Source organism: Corythoichthys intestinalis, chromosome 7 (genome assembly GCF_030265065.1).
Source record: "Corythoichthys intestinalis isolate RoL2023-P3 chromosome 7, ASM3026506v1, whole genome shotgun sequence".
Classification (NCBI taxonomy): Eukaryota; Metazoa; Chordata; class Actinopteri; order Syngnathiformes; family Syngnathidae; genus Corythoichthys; species Corythoichthys intestinalis.
Window position 1 is genome coordinate 52,222,046 of NC_080401.1, and position 13,988 is coordinate 52,236,033.

The 13,988-nt window shown below is 37.9% G+C and overlaps 1 protein-coding gene across 1 annotated transcript in view; it reads left to right on the plus strand.

Annotated features, from left to right (window-relative positions):
* LOC130918806 (zinc finger protein GLIS1) overlaps positions 1 to 13,988 on the plus strand; it is a 283,378-nt gene that overhangs the window by 1,243 nt on the left and 268,147 nt on the right. The window lies entirely within an intron of this gene.

The window sequence follows — 13,988 nt, forward strand, 5'->3', positions numbered from 1 at the left end:
CAATCTGACTGGAAGGCAATCAATCGCACTTCGCAGTCAAATTGGATTGGATGTCTAGCACCGTCAATGGCTGCCTATGAGTTAAATGATTGAAAGGGTTAAAAAAAAAAAGGTCATAAAATTATGAATAAAAAGGTTAATACAATTTTAAAAAGTAAGTTCTTGAAATCAAAACAGAAATGCACACTAGTTATAAAACATTAACACTAAACAATAACACAAAAGTTTTTTTTTTCTTTTCATACTACTTTTTGCATGCCATTGATGGCAATAGATGTCCAATTCCTTTAAACTGTGAGGACTGGCCGTGAATGCTCCTCTTTCAGTGCCATTGACGGCACTTGACGTCCAATCCAATAGACTGGAAGGTGATCAGTTGACATTCACAGTCAAATTGGATTGGACTTCTAGCACTGGCAATGGCAGCCTATGAGTTAAATGATTGAAAGGGTAAAAAAAAAATACATTTGTGAATAAAAGTTAGTAGAATTTTTGAAAAAACAAGTTATTGAAAATAAAATAGAAATACACTCTAGTTATACCACATTAACACTTACACTAAAGTTGATTTTTTTCTTTCATAGTCCTCATTGCATGCCATTGATAGCAATAGATGTCCAATTCCTTTAAACTGGGAGGAATGGCCGTGAAAGTTCCTCTTTCAGTGCCATTGACGGCGCTTGACGTCCAGTCCAATATGACTGGAAGGCTATCATTTGACCTTCGCGGTCACATTTGATTGGACGTCTAGCACTGTCAATGGCAACCAATGAGTTAAATGATTTTAAGGGTAAAAAAAAATTAACAAATTCTTGAATAATAGGGTTCGTACAATTTTAAAAACAAAGTTATTGAAAATAAAAACAAATACACACTAGTTACATCGCATTAACACTAAACGCAAAAGTTATAACAACCCCCCCCCCCCCTTTCATCGTACTCATTGCATGCCATTTGCGCCAATAGATGTCCAATTCCTTTAATTTGGGAGGACCGACCGTGAATGCTCCTTTTTCAGTGCCATTGACTTCGCTTGACGTCCAATCCAATACGACTGGAAGGCGATCAATCGACATTCGCAGTCAAATTGGATTGGACGTCTGTCACCGTCAATGGCAGCCAATGAGTTAAATGATTGAAAGGGTAAAAAAAACAGTCATGAATTTTTGATTAAAAGGGTTGATACAATTTTAAAATGTTCTTGAAATCAAAACAGAAATACACACTAGTTATAGCACATTGACACTAACATTGACCTGTTTTTACCATAACACATCCGGTGATGAAAGATTATTCGCGTAGTAGTAGTAGTGTAGTTCAAAAAGTGTTTTATATTCTGCACCCCAAAATAATTTAAAAACAGCCATCTGACCTAAAACATTAAAAATAGTGTTCCCTAGTGTAATATTTACCTTCAGAGATTATGAATATTGTTTATCACCGACTAAAAAAGTGTAAAATTTGAGAAAAGTCCCGTGAATCGTTTTCTGACATGTGAATCGTGTCACCACTTTAACTGTTATTGAGAAGAACACAAATCAACATTGAATTTTTCATGCATTTTGACCGCTTTTCTACCATGACTCACATCTCTGGTGATGAAAGGTTACTCGCGTAGTAGTGTAGTTCAAAAAGTGTTTTATATTCTGCACCCAAAAATAATTTAAAAACAGTCATATGACCTAAAACATTAAAAATAGTGTTCCCTGGTGTAATATTTATCTTCAAAGATTATGAATATTGTTTATCATCAACTAAAAAAAAACTTACATTTGAGAAAAGTCCTGTGAATCGTTTTCTGACATGTGAATCATGTCACTGCTTTAACTGAGAAGAGCACAGATCATCATTGAATTTTGAGTCCATTTTGACCTGTTTTTACCATGACTCCCATGTGGTGATGAAAGTTTTTTTCACGAAGTAGTAGTAGTGTAGTTCAAAAAATGTTTTTTTATTCTGCACCCAAGAATAATTTAAAACCAGCCATCTGACCTAAAACATTAAAAAGTGTTCCCTAGTGTAATATTTATCCTCAGAGATTATCAGTATTGTTTATCATCGACTAAAAAAACATAAATTTGAGAAAAGTTCCGTGAATCGTTTTCTGACATGTGAATCACGTCACCACTTCAACTGTAATTGGGAAGAACACAAATTAACATTGAATTTTTCGTCCATTTTGACCACTTTTTTTTTTTTACCATGACTCACATCTCGTGTTTATCATGGACTAAAAAAAATGTAAATTTGAGAAAAGTCCTGTGAATCGTTTTCTGACATTTGAATCAATTCACCTCTTTAACTGTAATTGAGAAGAACACACATCAACATTGATTTTTTTCGACCATTTTGACCTGTTTTTACCATGAATCACATCTCGTGTTTATCATTGACTAAAAAAATGTAAATTTGAGAAAAGTCCCGTGAATCGTTTTCTGACATGTGAATCACGTCACCACTTTAACTGTAATTGAGAAGAACACAAATCAACATTGAATTTTTCGTGCATTTTGACCGCTTTTTTACCATGACTCACATCTCAGGTGAATAAAGGTCACTTGCGTTGAAGTATTCGAAGTGCAGTTCAAGAAGTGTTTCATATTCTGCACCCAAAAATAATTCAAAACAGCCATCTGACCTAAAACATTAAAAATACTGTTCCATAGTGTCATATTTATCTTCAATGATTATGGATTTTTTCTTTTATCATGGACTAAAAAAATGTAAATTTGAGAAAAGTCCTGTGAATCGTTTTCTGACATGTGAATCACTTCCCCTCTTTAACTGTAATTGAGAAGAACACAAATCAGGATTGAATTTTTTGTGCATTTTGACCGCTTTTTTACCATGACTCACATCTCAGGTGAATAAAGGTCACTTGCGTTGAAGTATTCGAAGTGTAGTTCAAGAAGTGTTTCATATTCTGCACCCAAAAATAATTTAAAACAGTCATCTGACCTAAAACATTAAAAATACTGTTCCATAGTGTCATATTTATCTTCAGTGATTATGAATATTTTTTTTATCATGGACTAAAAAAATGTAAATTTGAGAAAAGTCCTGTGAATCGTTTTCTGACATGTGAATTACTTCCCCTCTTTAACTGTAATTGAGAAGAACACAAATCAGGATTGAATTTTTCGTGCATTTTGACCGTTTTTTACCATGACTCACATCTCTGGTAATGAAAGGTTACTCGCGTAGTAGTAGTAGTAGTGTAGTTCAAAATGTGTTTTATATTCTGCACTCAAAAATAATTAAAAAACAGCCCTCTGACCTAAAACATTAAAAATAGTGTTCCCTAGTGTAATATTTATCTACAGACATTATGAATATTGTTTATCATCAACTAAAAAAAACATAAATTTGAGAAAAGTCCTGTGAATCGTTTTCTGACATGTGAATCATGTCACCGCTTTAACTGAGAAGAGCACAAATCAACATTGAATTTTTCGCCCATTTTGACCTGTTTTTACCATGACTCCCATGTGGTGATGAAAGTTTTTTCACGAAGTTGTAGTAGTGTAGTTCAGAAAGTGTTCTATATAGCCTACTGCACCCAAAAATAATTTAAAAACAGCCATCTGATCTATACCATTAAAAAAATTGTGTTCCATTGATTAGTATTTATCTTCAGATATTATGAATATGGTTTATCGTCAACAAAAAAAAAAAAAAAAGGAAATTTAAGAAAAGTCCTGTGAATCGTTTTCTGACATGTGTATCACATAAACATTTTAACTGTAATTGACAAGAACAAAAATCAACATTGAATTTGTCGTGCATTTTGACCGCTTTTTACCATGACTCACATCTCAGGTGATGAAAGGTTACTCGCGTAGTAGTAGTAGTAGCAGCAAAGGCCTTGCGTCCCATTAGGCAAACTAGGCAATTGCCTAGGGCCCCCAGCCAGCAGGGGCCCCCAGATGGCCAACAGATTTAGCACACGCAGCTTTACTGCACTATCGCAGCAACAGGTGCGACAGTACCAGTGAAAGCCTTGTGTCTGAGTTCCATGATGGGGCCCCTTCACTCGCTCTACACCCCCCCCCCCCCCCCCCCCCCACGTGACTCAGAGTGAGAGTGAGCGGCAATTTGGCCTTTTTTTAATTGGCGTATATCCAAAATGAAGAGAAGTTATCCTTCTGGAAGCGACAAAAGAAGAAAAAAAAAAGCAGACGAGGATAAAAGGAAGCAAGACAGTGGTGAGTGTATTATGTTACTGTAGTTTTATGTCCTAATGTAGTAGAAGCCGGGCACTTTGAGTGTCCTAAAAAGCGCTCTATGAGACCGAGGCGTTATTTTACTTTTATTAAATATGCTATTGCTCTATGTCCAACTGTCCCCCTTACTTGCACACGCTCGAAGGGCCCCATGTTGCCTGGGGCCCCCGGAGACCCTTGCAACGCCTCTGAGTAGCAGTAGTGTAGTTCAAAAAGTGTTTCATAATCTGCACCCAAAAATAATTTAAAAACAGCCATCTGACCTAAAACATTAAAAATAATGTTCCTTAGTGTCATATTTACAGTATCTTCAGAGATTATGAATATTGTTCATCATCGACCCAAAAAAATTTAAATATAAGAAAAGTCCCGTGAATCGTTTTCTGACATGTGAATCACGTCACCACTTTAACTGCAATTGAGAACAACACAAATCAACATTGCATTTTTCGTCCATTTTGACCTGTTTTTACCATGACTCACATCTTGGGTGATGAAGGGTCACTCGCGTCACTCTCCACTCTGACGGCCTCCTCCCCGATTAAAACAGACCGCAGCACTACTACTGGCGAGTTGCACACATTCATCACTGTGACAAAGGTTGTAACCTTTTATAGTTTTGAAACAAACAGTTTATTTTCCACTCACTTTTCCCAACAGTGAAATGAGTATTTTCAGTGGAAAGCATGCATTCTGTGCTCCATCCTGAGAGAGCGGAGGTAATTACCTCGTCCTAAATCATGATTAGACAGAACAGACTTTTATATTAGCAGTCATCCTTGCAGCAAGAAGGGGAGGATCAACGTATTTGATTGTTGTTTCTTCTTGCTAAACACAAACCATATGTCCTCCCAACGTGTCTCCGTGTTTATTACCAGCTTCAGCGGGCCCGGGGCCCTCCGTCCCGAGCATGAATCGTCCCATTGTCCCGCTGCCGCTTTTGAACCGGACCTCCGTTGCGGATTATGCCGTGCGGATTAACACTGAGCAAGACGCGCGTGTGTTTGTGTACTGGTTTGTTTGTGGGATTGTTATTTGAAAAGTTCGGGTTTTCTTGACTAGACGACTTCTATCTCCCAACGAGCGCTGAGAAATATCACCGACATCTGCTTCCGTCATCAAAACATAACAATTTGGATGTCGTATATCTTACTGTTGTGCTGCTTCATTGTTGTTTTGCTGTGTTTAGCCCCTGTTCTTGATTGGAAGATTTTTTTTTTTTTTTTAAGAGCAAGAGTAAGTAAAACTGTTCTTGGTGACTTTAAGTCTTCCAGCAGCTCAATTCCCCAAAATATAAATTTTTATTTGTATGTCAAATCTCATAGAGATTACAAGATGTGAGCCATTTCGACGAAAACAACCACTTGGGTCAATAATAGAAAGATAAGATTTTCAGATGATTTCTGTTCTTAAATAATTTTGGGATCGTGAAGCATAACCTGACCTTAGTTTTTACTGTAAGCTCTGATTTTGTTTTTTAGTTTTGTTACAATGCAAACTTATTGCAAACCGATATATTTTTTAATAAGGTGGCTACAGTGCTAGCCAAAAGTATTAGCACCCCTGCCATTCGGTCAGATAATGCTCAATTTCTCCCAGAAAATGATTGCAATTCACTCTACTCATTTTACGCTGCCTTTTAGCTCAATATATAGGTAAAACGGCGCCATGATAGATTGAACGCGACATTGCGTGAGTGGGTCGTGCAGCGCATGCATTAATTGCTTTAAATATTTTAACGTGATTAATTTGAAAAATTAATTACCGCCGTTAACGCGATAAATTTGATAGCCCTACTTTAAGCCAAAACTAAAGACTCTGGGTGAGTGTACGACATTTTGTCTGTAATGTTAAATACAATTAGAAAACGATTTAATGAAAAAAAAAAATATATATATATATTAAAAAAAGGCATGTCCGATATTTTTTTGCCGATTCCGATACTTTAAAAATGACGTGATCGGACCCGATCGATCGGGATGATCTTTAGTTATTAGCAATTGCTTCTAGAAAAAGGATAAGCGACAAGACTTTTGTCAGGGACTGTAGTTAAATCCGGTAAAGTCCTTGCTAATAATTCAAGTACCAAATGCACGGTCCGCCACTGCTATGTGGCCCTCGGGCCGTATGGTTCACCACCTCTATTTTACTGTTTAGTGATCTTGTGGTGAACGTGAACATCGGTAAAGCCAATCCGAGTGCGCATCAGTCTTTTCTATCGTGCCTCATTTCACATTGATCATATTACTGCGTTCCCTTTGGGGCATCTCAAGCTGCAATTGAAACTGCAGCCCCTCAGCAGTTAGTTTTCGACTCACACTGACAGGAAACGCTAAAAAAACTTCGCCTGTCATGTTCATCCCAATGGAAGTGAGACAGTTGGATTCAAAGGCTTTATTGGCAGTTATGGACATAAATCAAAGCGATGGAATTCCTGCTTTGTCACTTATTACATCCAGTACCAGTGGTGGGAAGTAACAATTTCAAAATATTTTGTTATTGTACGAATCTTACTCAGACAAATACGTTTTATGGAGTTTAACAAATCGACGCTTGTGAATATTTTTCCAATCGTTCACCCGTTTGTGTTTTCTACAAAATTGTCTAACATTACTTTGCCCAACACGGAGCTATAAATATTAATAGCTACTCATAAAAAAATAAAAAATACCCGTTCCACCCCTTGAAAAAGAATTTCTGGTTTTGAGTGAAGCGTGCGCTCTCGCATCATTTGATACCTCGCTTGAGTTTTTCTGGAAAATGTTTTGAGGTAGAGCAGTGATTGGCTCACCTTTTTCCTCTCGGATGCATTCTGCTGTCTATTGACTGGACTTATGAGAGGATGACTAATGGATCTTTTTGGATTGGAGCTCTGTTGGCTTTTCCCATCTTCTTCCAGTTGATGCTTCCTGTTTCCCATGCCTGTTTACATACCATGTTAATGCTTGTAGTCTACTTTACATGGGTTGAAGTTTGAACTGAACACAGGCATTTATATTTACCATTCTGTACAGATGTAAAGTAAAAACTTATATGTGAGTAACTGACTCAAAAAGGATCATGATTATCTTTATGAATACTGTTGTGTGTTGAGAATTGTTTATTATATTCTGTAAGGCTGGGGTGTCAAATTCATTGTCGCGGGCCACAGCGTGGTTATGGTTTTCTTCGGAAAGCTAAAATGTCTGCCAATTATGGCTACATGTGATGAATTGTCTAATCGACCATTAAATGAATCGGCAACTATTTTGATCGACGAATAATTGTTTAGCAGCATTGTAAATCTAAAAATTAAAAACAAATATGTTTTTTTTTTCGTCAGTTTTTTTTTAATAAATGATTTTCAATTTTTCAAATGAAAGCAACACTAGGTAACTTTTCAACCAACTGTAATGTTCGCACTATAAGGCGCACCTGACTATAAGCCGCCACCCACCAAATTTGACACGGACACGACATTTGTTCATGGAAAAGCCGCACTGGACTATAGGCCAGGGGTCCCCAACCTTTTTTGCACCACGGACCGGTGTGATTTGGGTCTTTTTTTCATGGACCTGTGTCCTGTCAAATTTTGCAACCTTATAAAATTTTGCTCCCAAAGCTTTTGTGGTGGTGAAAAAAGCCCTCTTTTATATTCAGTTGGACTCTCAATGTTATCCAATGGTGCTAAAAAACTATTTACATCATAAACATACAAGTGCAACACAGAAATGGCGTAAATTAATGCTTAACGACACGGCGAAGTCATGGCAAACGTAAGTTAACCCTTTAACACCGAACGTGTCGGCAGCGACGCTTTTACCCATGTCGTCTTTGAAGCTTTGTCACGCTGTAATTACGTCACCCACGTGCCGCTGGTTAGTCTCATTTGAAAGTACGGAATTTGATGTCCACATCAGTTTTTATTTAAGTCAATCGACCAAGAAAAACGGGAGATATTGTCATTTGAGTTTTATAGTTTTATTGCACTCATAAATATGCATTAAAACGCTGCATGGACCATGTATCTATCTCCATATTTCCATCATTTCTTGTCCTTTTTCAAAACCGAAAGAAGCACAAAAGACTACATATCCCAAGAGTTGTTGTGATGTCAAGAAGGACAAACCGAATGTGGACAGTTGTTGGAAAAAAATAAATAGATAAATTTCCGAGCTAGGCGCCAACTAAGGAAAAGGAGGCCTGCTGAAGCAAACAACGGCCAGTTTGAGTGAGCGACTTTGAAACGTGCAGAATGAATCTAAAACTAAATTTAGCGCAATCTAATGCATTATTTCATTAACTCAAGGAAGAAGATGAGCCGTATTTGTCGTTGTTTTCCTGGGATGAGTCGGCGTCTCGGTGAGTAGAAGTGACCGGCTGCCAGCAGCGCGCAAATGGCGAAAGAGTAGGCTGTGTGACGTTGTGTGTGACGCAGCTCCGTGACTTGTTCATGCAGAAGCTTTATTGAGTTCGCAAAAAAAAAAAAAAAAAACTTTATTGGGTCGTATGCCAGAAAAATATGAATTGAACTGAACTACTTGTCAATATTTTTTTAAATACTTTTTTTCAATGTTATATATATTTTTCTTCAAGAGAATTTTTTAAAGATGAGTGTTCGAGAAGCTTGGTTGCATGTACGTAAATACTTTAGATAAGGTGATGGGTATAATACCTAACTTCACAAAGAGATATCCTCCAAACCCTTTTTGTGTTAGATGATATATATATATATATTTTCTCACTATTTTGCACTGTATATAACCAGTTTTGACCATAGTATGTGTAAAGGCCAAAAACGCCTATGACCATACTTGCTGTTTGTGTTGAATTGTCAAACATAAAACTATTCAATCTTATTTTTTTCTATTGAATGTTTATCCTAACAAGTAGAATAAATATTATCAGGCTTCAAAACGTTTGGTCAAGCATGTTTGGTTGTCAATGGGACATCAACATTACAAATTTTGAAAAAATATTTTGGGATTTTTTTGTCTTTTTGGGTCCAAAATGTGGATTATAATTGGTCAGTGAAGAAAACAACAGTTTGGACATGAAGTTCAAGGTGTCCTTAAAAAAGTGACCCAACTTGGCCATTGTGAACAATTTTTTCTTTGAAATATAAAGGCAACATCAAATGCATGCAAATTCGGACAAAATAGGGTTAGGTGTTAAAGGGTTAATATTCCTTTCTTTAAAGAAAGTTTGTAGTGTGTACTTTAGAATCGCTGCATTCGCGGTCCTTTTTAACGTTACGCGCATGCCAACTTTGTCAGAACACCGGCATTGTGTGGCAGAAAAATACAGCAAATATAAAATAGCATTTGTTTTTAGCCCCGTCGTTTTAAGTGCAGGGAAAAAATACAACTCACCCGCTGAATCAGTGGGAGGCCTGAGTTTGTTTCATTGAGACAAGATGGTCCCGAGATGGGAGAGTGAGAGAAGCTAGCATCACAAATACACGATGTTAGAAATTGTAGCAGTTTTCAGCGCGCTCCTAGCGATGTCAGGATATTCCGAAATGACTTCATTCCAGAACTTTGGAAGAGTCGTTGTCTCAAATGTATGTTTAAGTCGCCGTGATTTGCGATCTCTACAAGCTGATATTCCTGTTCCACAGACATGCTCGAATCACTCGGTTTATTCACATACGGGTCACGAATTCACTCCTTCGCAGTTCGTGGGTCTTTAGTGATTGGGAAGTAGCATAAATTTTGTTTTCTTCGAGGTTGTAGGCACATCTTCTGGCTCGTCAGGTTCCCTTTTCCCCGTAAAAAGTCTGTCCAAAGACGTCTGTTATTCAGTCATTCTAGTGTGGGGGCTAATTATTTCCGGGAAGAAATGTGATTGGCGACGACCTACGTCATACGTTATTATCGAGTCCAAGCGCGCATAGATATACAAAACGTGATTTAGTGCTAACAGCCCAATCAATGCATTTCTATGACGACATCCTATCCTGTAGTTGTATATCCAGAGTAGACAGGGATACAGTTGGTGCAGATTTGTCCGCTGCACATCCATGATGCGAATCTCCCGTTCCGCCACATCCCAAAGATGCTCTATTGGATTGAGATCTGGTGACTGTGGAGTCCATTTGAGTACACTGAACTCATTGTCATGTTCAAGAAACCAGTCTGAGATGATTCAAGCTTTATGACATGGCACACTATCCTGCTGAAAGTAGCCATCAGAAATTGGGTACATTGTGGTCATAAAGGGATGGACATGGTCAGCAACAATACTCAGGTAGGCTGTGGCGTTCCAACGATGCTCAATTGGTACCAAGGGGCCCAAAGAGTGCCAAGAAAATAATCCCCCCCACCATTACACCACCACCACCAGCCTGAACCGTTGATACAAGGCAGGATGGATCCATGCTTTCATGTTGTTGACGCCAAATTCTGACCCTACCATCTGAATGTCGCAGCAGAAATCGAGACTCATCAGACCAGGCAACGTTTTTCCAATCTTCTATTGTCCAATTTTGATGAGCTTGTGCAAATTGTAGCCTCAGTTTCCTGTTCTTAGCTGAAAGGAGTGGCACCCGGTTTGGTCTTCTGCTGCTGTAGCCCATCTGCCTCAAAGTTCGACGTACTGTGTGTTCAGAGATGCTCTTCTGCCTACCTTGGTTGTAACGGGTGATTATTTGAGTCACTGTTGCCTTTCTATCAGCTCGAACCAGTCTGGCCATTCTCCTCTGACCTCTGGCATCAACAAGGCATTTCCGCCCACAGAACTGCCACTCACTGGATATTTTTTCTTTTTCGGACCATTCTCTGTAAACCCTAGAGACGGTTGCGCGTGAAAATCCCAGTAGATCAGCAGTTTCTGAAATACTCAGACCAGCCCTTCTGGCACCAACAACCATGCCACGTTCAAAGTCACTCAAATCACCTTTCTTCCTCATACTGATGCTCGGTTTGAACTGCAGGAGATTGTCTTAAACCATGTATACATGCCTAAATGCACTGAGTTGCCGCCATGTGATTGGCTGATTAGAAATTAAGTGTTAACGAGCAGTTGGACAGGTGTACCTAATAAAGTGGTCGGTGAGTGTATATTTACTATTCTGTACAGCTGTATAGTAGAAACTGATATGTGGGTAATTGACGCAAAAAGACTCATGACTGTCTTTATGAATCTTTCGTGTCTTGAGAATTGTTCATTATATTCCGTAAGGCAGGGGTGTCAAATTCATTGTCGCTGGCGACAGCGCAGTTATGGTTTCCATTGGAGAGCCATTATGTCAGCCAAATAGTGCTGCCATGATGAATTATCTAATCGACTATCAAATTAATGAACTATTTTGATCGACGATTCATTGATTAGCAGCATTGTAAATCTAAAAATTAAAAACAGATATTGTTATGTTCTTCATTGTTTTGTTATAAATGATTCTTTTTTTTCAAATTAAAGCAACACTAGGTAACTTTTCAACCTACTGTAATTTTCGTACTATAAGGTGCACCTGAATATAAGCAGCCACCCACCAAATTTGACACGAAAACGACATTTTTCATTGATAAGCCGCATTGGACTATAAGTTGCAGCTGTCCTCACTGTATTATGGGATATTTACACCAAAGGTTTTTAACCAGTAACACTTTATTTGACAGTGGCATCATACGACTGTCATAAGACCAAATTAACCAACATGAAACTTTGAACCAATTGGCTGCAAAGCTTCATTACTTCAAGAAGCTTCATTTGGCCATCTCCCTTGGGGGAGACAGTCAACCTCTGCTGCCACCTGCTGTCAACAGTTATTGTCCAACATGCCTCGTAGCATTCATTGCAGCGCTACAAATGTAAATAACAATCAAAATTCATATTCTATACTTATTATTTCTTCAGTTACTATTCCAGTTTTTTCATTAAATGCTAGTTATGATATTTGTTAACACTTTACAGTAGCGCCTTAGTCATATTTTAGTCATTTCAAAATTTTACCCTCTTTGTCTAGTTTTAGTTGACAAAATCTCATACAAATTTTGTGTAGTTATAGTCGACAGGTACTCAAAACTTTTTTTTCTGTAAAATTCACACGTTTTAATCCGAAAATAAAGGTTTCCAATCATTTCGAATGAACATCGACAGACGACCATTGTAGCATCACCAGCAGGGTTGCTCATTGTTTTTTGCGCCAAGATCTACTTTTCAAGGAGACAACCTCCTGCGATCTACCTTTTTAAAATTTATGTATTTTAAATGTACATAGGTAATTATGTTGTGTGAGCAACATGTGAGGTTATGTTGCTCACACAACATTAATTATGTGCATTTAGCTACCCATATAGCGTTGCGATTGACTGGTCAAGGGGTGCCCAGTCTACTGCGTGCCCAGTCTACTGCGTTGCGATTGACTGGTCAATCGCAACGCAGTAGACGTACTGGGCACCCCTGGTCTACAGGGACAATGCCAAATTTGGAATGATAATAGACACTCAGCAGGAAAAGCAGTAGATTAGTTTCAATTAAACCCACTGAGAAGCAGTGGCGCCTCCAGAAATTTTTCATAGGGGTGGCCAGATGGGGCCACTTAAAATCTTGGGGTGGCCAAAACTAAAAGCCATAATTTCATGTTTTCATTATATTATTGCAGTAAAAGGGTCAGGGGAAAATTATCAGAAATACTTAAGGGCACGGCTACTGATATACTTTGGTGTATTGTGTAATATTTGATGTTACTAATGATTTAATGTGCATAGTCCATAACTGTCCAGTCAACATTTTGAGTTCCACAAAAATTGTTTTATTGTGTTATGTACAGTATATATTAGGCATAAATTTAACTAGGGCTGTCAAACGAATAACATTTTTAATCGAGTTAATCACAGTTTAAAAATTAATTAATTGTAATTAATCGCAATTCAAACCATCTCTAAAATATGCCATATTTTTCTGTAAATTATTGTTGGAATGGAAAGAAAAGACGGATATATACTTTCAACATACTGTAAATAAGTACTGTATTTGTTTGTTATAACAATAAATCCACAAGATGGCATCATTAACATTCTTTCTGTGAAAGGGATCCACGGATAGAAAGACTTGTAATTCTTAAAGGATAAATGTGTTTGTATATTGTGACTAAATATTGCCATCTTGTGTATTTGTTGAGCTTTCAGTAAATGATACTGTAGCGACTTAACTGTTCTGCCCAAATGCATGATGGGAAGTGGTGCAACCATGACTGTGTGTGGTGGCTGCAAATGCTATATCTTCTCTGTGTTGGGTACACTACTGGGTTTTAAGAAAAAGATCAACTCATGTCATTCTTCCCCATGTCGCTTCCCACAATATTTATAGTTACGGTGGGAGAGATGACAAAGCTTTTGCCAAATTAAAGCACGGCCCCAATGAATGCTTGTATCTACTCCACTCTGACTCTTATCTCTGTATGTAAGTAAAACGGCGCCATTGTAGGCTGTTTGCGGCAATGCGTGAATGAGTCGTACCGCGAATGCGTTAATTGCAATAAATATTTTCACGTGATTAATTTTAAAAAATTAATTACCGCCGGTTAACGTGATCAATTTGACAGCCCTATATTTAACAAAACAAAATAAATGCATTCATTTGGGATGAAATGCATAACTGATGGCACAACAATATAACGATATACTGGCAAGCGGGGTGGCCAGTGGGGTGGCCAACCAACTTATAGGGGTGGCTGTGGCCACCCCCTGGTGGCGCCACTGCTAAAAAGCCACGAACTGTATGTAGAAAAAAAAACAAACTTGTCCGAGCGTTCAAGATTATGCTCACCACGCTAAAGTATAT